At 54.5% G+C, this 6000-nt stretch overlaps 3 non-coding genes across 3 annotated transcripts; all 3 read left to right on the forward strand.

The window, feature by feature from the left end:
• The first annotated feature begins 363 nt into the window (after positions 1–363).
• On the forward strand, positions 364–456 carry LOC137754370 (small nucleolar RNA SNORD116). Its single transcript, XR_011071834.1, has one exon. It is a non-coding gene; the product is annotated as a small nucleolar RNA SNORD116 (small nucleolar RNA).
• A 2668-nt stretch (positions 457–3124) lies between these two features.
• LOC137777357 (small nucleolar RNA SNORD116) lies at positions 3125–3217 on the forward strand. The gene has a single exon (XR_011076504.1). It is a non-coding gene; the product is annotated as a small nucleolar RNA SNORD116 (small nucleolar RNA).
• Positions 3218–5907: 2690 nt separating this feature from the next.
• Positions 5908–6000, forward strand: LOC137754374 (small nucleolar RNA SNORD116). The gene has a single exon (XR_011071835.1). It is a non-coding gene; the product is annotated as a small nucleolar RNA SNORD116 (small nucleolar RNA).

The following is a 6000-nucleotide window of genomic DNA, read 5'->3' on the forward strand; positions in this document are numbered from 1 at the left end:
GTCCACTTCTCAGGTGCAGTTGCTGGGAAAGGCTGGCCGTCGGCACAAACAAGAAGACCTTCGTGTGCTCTGATGACTGGAGGTGCTAAGAAGAACTGGAAAAAGTGAGGCGGGCCCATGTCCCCGAGCATGGTCGTGGATAACTCAGGACTGTAGGTATTCAAGCACCCCATGATGTGCCATTAGATATTAGGTTTTCCTCAGACGGGCCCAGTGGCTGCAAGAGTGGATTGATTGTTCCTCTTGCCGAGTGGCCTGAGGGCTGTGGATTCTCCAGGGTTTTGGGGTAGCCCAGGCTCATGGCTCCTGTACAGAGCCCTGCACACACCCCGGTTGTGTGCTGCAGCGTCCCAGCATGTGCTTGGATCGATGATGACACCCTTGCATGCATTCCTTGGAAAATCTGAACAAAATGAGTGAGAACACTCTACCGTCTCGTCATCGAAACTGAGGTTCAGCACGTTTCCTCTCTCAGGGGGAGATGACAGTTCGGAATGAGGGTCAGCGTCCCCTGCCGACATGTATGCAAACACCACCAAGGACTCCAGTATTGGAGGGGCTCCTGTCTGAGGGTTGACCGTGTCTGCACATAAGCTGTGTTATCTGTGAATCCCGGGTCCCTGTTGAATGGCTGTTGAGGGAATGTGAGGGGGCAGGCTCTCCTGCTGGTTTTAAGAGTCGAAGTGTGTGGTGGTCTAGGACCAGTTAGCTTGCAGTTGGGAGGTGAGTTTTGGCCAGGATCACGCATCGTGCCTGCCATTTTGGGGGTTGATTCTGGAAGCCAAAATGAGCAAGCGTCCCTGGTTGGTGCCTGGAACCTCAGGCCAGGCCTGTGGCCCTCCCTGTTCTTGCGTTTTTCACGGTGAGGTTCTTGAGTGCCTAGTGAGGCTGGAGCAATGGGCGGGGGTGAGCTCGGTTGGGCATCGGTGGAAAGGGGCTGATGGATTAGGCCTCGCTGCTGCCCTTGTTTGCTTCTCTACTTTAACTCCCGGCACAATGTTGATGCCAAGTGGGTCATCGCGGAGTGGGGAGAAGATCGAGTGCTGAAATTAAACCTGCGTGCATCACTGATGGCCCGCACAGGAAGGTAAGGATAGATGAGGACATGTTCTTTGTGATGTCGTGGAATAGGCTATCATAATTGGGTTGCAGGTGCTGGCCTCGGCTTCCCAAGGATGTGACATGTGCGTGATTGGCTGGCATCAGCTGCCTATGGAGGGGATGGCTTTGGCAGTTCAAGTGGATGAGGTGAGGTAGGTAACCTGTGTAGAGTTGCGATCCCGTTGCCAGAGGAAAGACAACCAAAGGGTGTCTTGCGAGACGCAAAGAAGTTCGACATGGTGACACGTCTGTGCCGGCCTCCTGGGAGGATGGTTAGTTATGCGAACATCCCATTTGGCCGCTTTGTTCCCTTGTTTGGGATTGTGTAAAGCGAAAGTGCTTTTCCTGGAGGGGCATGACTTGGCTAGCGAACAGCCAGAGGTTTATCTGGAGCAGTCCGTTGGCAGGACAGAGGTGGGGGAACTGTTGCGACGCCAGGTGCACTGACGTGGATAGCCACTGTACCCTTTCAAGCTTCCAGGTCCCCTCGTGTGACAAAGTTTTTCCGTTAAAAGTCTGTCTGTGGTACTCGGGGCCAGTGCATTTGATCACTGTGAGTTCATCGGTAGTGTCGCTGTGGCAGTGGAGAATTACCAGGATGCATGGGGTGGGGTGGGCAACATCAAAGCAGACAGGCTTGCGGTGTGTCTTCCCTGCTGTTCAGTGTCTCCGTGTTCGCATGATGTCTGTGGCTTCAAGTCGAGTCGAGTCGCCCTGCAGGCAGGAGGAGGTCACTTAGGACGAGGCTGTGCAGCGTTTGAGCGTTTCCTCAATGGTCAGGGCCGCAAACACTACCAGTTGGAAGCTTTCCTTTACGTGGCCGGGAAGGTGGCCTAATTTCTGCTGTGGGGTTCCAACCTGTGTCATGGTTGCTGAAGCCCAACTCTTCCCATTGAGGGCATTCCCACGGGGTCATGGAAAGTGATTTGGTCTAGTTGGCGAGATGAGGCACTTGGGCCCAAGTCCGTTAACCCCTTGAGAATTCCCAGGCTGCATCTTGCCTGTCAGCAACTGCAGATCGGTGTCAGCACGCCCATGGGAGGTTACCTTGCTTCCGGGAGCTCTGGGAGTGACCCCAAGGGCACATCAGATGTGGTGGTAGGTGGCAGGATCTCCAGGTCCACATAGGTTTGACACCCACGGCCGGGAGGGAGGTCTCGTCCAGACTTTGTGCTTTGGTCAGAAGGCGTGGCTGTGGGAGAGCGGGAGTCTGTGGCCTATTTCGACAGCCCTGGGGGTCAAAGTTTGCATGCGGCCTCATGAAACTGACAGAGGTCTTTCTCCTTTCAGTTGGGGGTCCAACCAGGGTGCTGTGTATAAACTATGACGTTTACTGTTAGAGGCATCTGCAAAGCGCCACAGGGACACCCAGAGACGAAGACGCGTATTTAGCAGCACACACAGGAATCCACAAACGCATCCTCGTGCAAAGTCTCAGTCACACACGCCCACACGTGTGAATAGACACATACAGCCTCTCACACACCGACCAACGTACGTGCGTAACTTTCTTCAGTCGTGCTGTGAGACACACAATCAGTTTTCGGTAGGGGAAAGTGGTACTTGGGAAGCAGGTTCCAGGCTCACGCCCAGGTTATGTGTTCATAAGAATCATGTTCTCTGAGGACCCTGGTGCAAATCAGAAACCTGCGTGATTTCTGTCCACTTCTCAGGTGCAGTTGCAGGGTAAGGCTGGCTGTCGGCAAAGAGAAGAAGACCTTCGCGTTGTCTGATGACTGGATGTGCTAAGGAGAACTGGAAAAAGTGGGGCGGGTGCACGTTGCCGAGCGTGGCTGTGGATATCTCAGGACGGTAGGCATTCACCCGTACTAAGATGTGCCATTGGATATTAGGTTTTCCACAGATGGGCCCAATGGTTGCAAGAGTGGATTGATTGCTGGTCTTGCTGAGTGGCCTGAGGACTGTGGATTCCCCAGGCAGTTGGAATACTTCCAGGTCATGGCTCCTCTGCAGAGCTCCACGGCCTTCCCTTTTGTGTTCTGCAGCATCCCAGCATGTGCTTGGATCAATGATGACACCCTTGTATGCATTCCTTGGAAAATCTGACCGAAATGAGTGAGAACGCTCTACCGTCTCCTCCTCGAAACTGAGGTCCAGCACGTTTTCTCTCTCGGGGGTACGGGACAGTTAGGAGTGAGGGCCAACGTCCCCTGCTGTCAGGCATGCAAACACCACTAAGGGCTCCAGCATTGGAGGGGCTCCTGTCTGAGGGTCGAGCATGTCTGCTCATAAGCTGGGTCACCTAAGAATCCCCGGTGCCTGCTAAAAGGCCTTTGAGGGAATGCAAGAGGGCAGGCTTTCCTGCTAGTCTTCAGGGTCGGAGTGTCTTCTGGTATAGACCCAGTAAGCTTGCAGCTTGGAGAGGTGATATTTGGAGAGGATCACGCTTTGTGCCTGCTTGCTTCTGAGGTTGATTATAGAAGCCAAAATGAGCAAGTTTCCCTGGTTGGAGCCTGGAGCCTCAGGCCAGGCCGTGGCCCTCTCTGTTGTTGTGTTTCACGCAGTGAGGTTCTTGACTGCCTGGTGTGACTGGAGCAGTGGGCGGCGTGGGCTGGAGTTGGGCGATGGCGGAAGGGGGCTGATGGTTTAGGCCTCAGTGCTGCCGCTGTCAGCTCCTCTGCTGAAGTTGCCGGCACACTGTTGGCGCTAAGTGGATGTTCGTGGACTGGGGTGTGGATCGAGTGAAGCATTTCAGCCTGGGTGGTGGCTGCTGGCCTGGAGAGAAAGGTAAGGTATCATGAGGAAAGGTCCTGTGTGATGTCGTGGGATGGGCTGTCATCATTGGGTTGCAGGCACTGGTCTCGGCTTCCCAAGAATGTGTCTTGTTCGTGATGGGCTGGCATAAGCTGCCTATGGAGTGGATGGCGTTGGCAGTTCAAGTGGGTGAGTTGAGGTAGGTAACCTGTGTAGAGTTGCGATCCCGTTGCCCAAGGAATGACACCCAAAGGGTGTCTTGCGGGAAGTAGAGAAGATCGACATGGTGAGCCGTCTGTGCCGGCCCCCTTGGAGGAAGTTGAGTTATGCGAATATCCCCTTTGGCCGCTTTGTTCCCTTGTTTGGCAATGTGTAAAGCAAAGCTCTTTCGCCTGTGGGGGAATGACGAGACCGGCCAGTGTAGCATGCAGGCCATTCGAACAGCCAGAGGTTTATCTGGAGCAGTCCATTGGTGGGGCAGAGATGGGGGCCCCATTGCCATGCCTGCTGTGCTGCCGTGGCCAGCCGCTGTTCCCTTTCAGGCTTCCAAGTCCCCTCGCATGGCAGAGGTCTTCTGTTGAAAGTCTGTCTGTGGACCTCGGGGACCATGCCTTTGATCACTGTGGGTTACTCGGTAGTGTCACCGTGGCAGTGGAGAATTGCCAGGATGCATGGGGTGGGATCAGCATCAACGAAGGAGACAGGCTTGCGGTCTGTCTTCCCTGGTGTTCAGTGTTCCCGTGTTCTGAAGATGTTTGTGTTTTCCAGTAGGGTCGTGTCGCCCTGTGGGCTGGAGGAGGGCACGTAGGACGAGGCTTTCAAGGGTTTGAGCGTTTCCTTAGGGGTCAGGGCCGCGAACATTCAAGATGGGAGCTGCCTGAGACGTGGCTGGGAATGTGGACTAGTTTCCGCCGTGGGGATCCGACATGGGTCATGGTGGCTGAAGCCCACCACTTCCTGTGGTGGGCATTACCACGGGTCAATGGAAAGTGATTAGGCCTAGTTGGCGAGAAGTGGCACATGGGCCCACGTTCGTTAGCCCCTTGAGTGGTTTCAGGCTGCAAATTGGCAGTAGACACCTGCCGGTCGGTGTCGGCCCGACCATGGGAGTTCCCTTGCTTCCGGAAGTGCTGCGAGTGATCCCAAATGCCCATCAGATATACTGGTAGCTGACAGAGTCTCGAGGTGCATGTCGAGGTCACAGCCAAGTCCCGGAGGAAGGTCTCATCGAGTCTTTGTGTTTTGGTCAGAAGGCGTGGTTGTGGGAGAGCGGGAGTCCGGGGACTCTTTCAACAACCCCTGGGGGTCCAAGTTTGCCTGCGGCCTCTTGAAGCTGACAGGGGTCTTTCTCCTTTCAGTTGGGGGGTCTAACCAGGGTGCTGTGTATAAACTATTTCTTTTATTCTTGGACTCCTCCTCACAGGGCCATAGGGACACACTGATACCGAGACGCGTATTCAGCGGCACACAGAGAAACCCACAAGCACGTCCGCATGCGCAGTCACAGTCACACACGCCCACACGCATGAACACACACATGTAGCCTCTCACACACCGGCCAACGTATGTGCCTAACTTCCTGCAGTCATACTATCAGACATGCAGTCAATTCTCGGTAAGGGATAGAGGTCCTTGGGAAGCAGTTTCAGAGCTCAAGGCCAGGTCAATGTTTTTATGGATCATGGCCTCTGAGGACACCAGTCCATTGATGAAGCCTCGGTGATTTCTGTCCACTTCTCAGGTGCAGTTGCTGGGAAAGGCTGGCCGTCGGCACAAACAAGAAGACCTTCGTGTGCTCTGATGACTGGAGGTGCTAAGAAGAACTGGAAAAAGTGAGGCGGGCCCATGTCCCCGAGCATGGTCGTGGATAACTCAGGACTGTAGGTATTCAAGCACCCCATGATGTGCCATTAGATATTAGGTTTTCCTCAGACGGGCCCAGTGGCTGCAAGAGTGGATTGATTGTTCCTCTTGCCGAGTGGCCTGAGGGCTGTGGATTCTCCAGGGTTTTGGGGTAGCCCAGGCTCATGGCTCCTGTACAGAGCCCTGCACACACCCCGGTTGTGTGCTGCAGCGTCCCAGCATGTGCTTGGATCGATGATGACACCCTTGCATGCATTCCTTGGAAAATCTGAACAAAATGAGTGAGAACACTCTACCGTCTCGTCATCGAAACTGAGGTTC

Source organism: Eschrichtius robustus, chromosome 1, assembly GCF_028021215.1.
Source record: "Eschrichtius robustus isolate mEscRob2 chromosome 1, mEscRob2.pri, whole genome shotgun sequence".
Lineage (NCBI taxonomy): Eukaryota > Metazoa > Chordata > Mammalia > Artiodactyla > Eschrichtiidae > Eschrichtius > Eschrichtius robustus.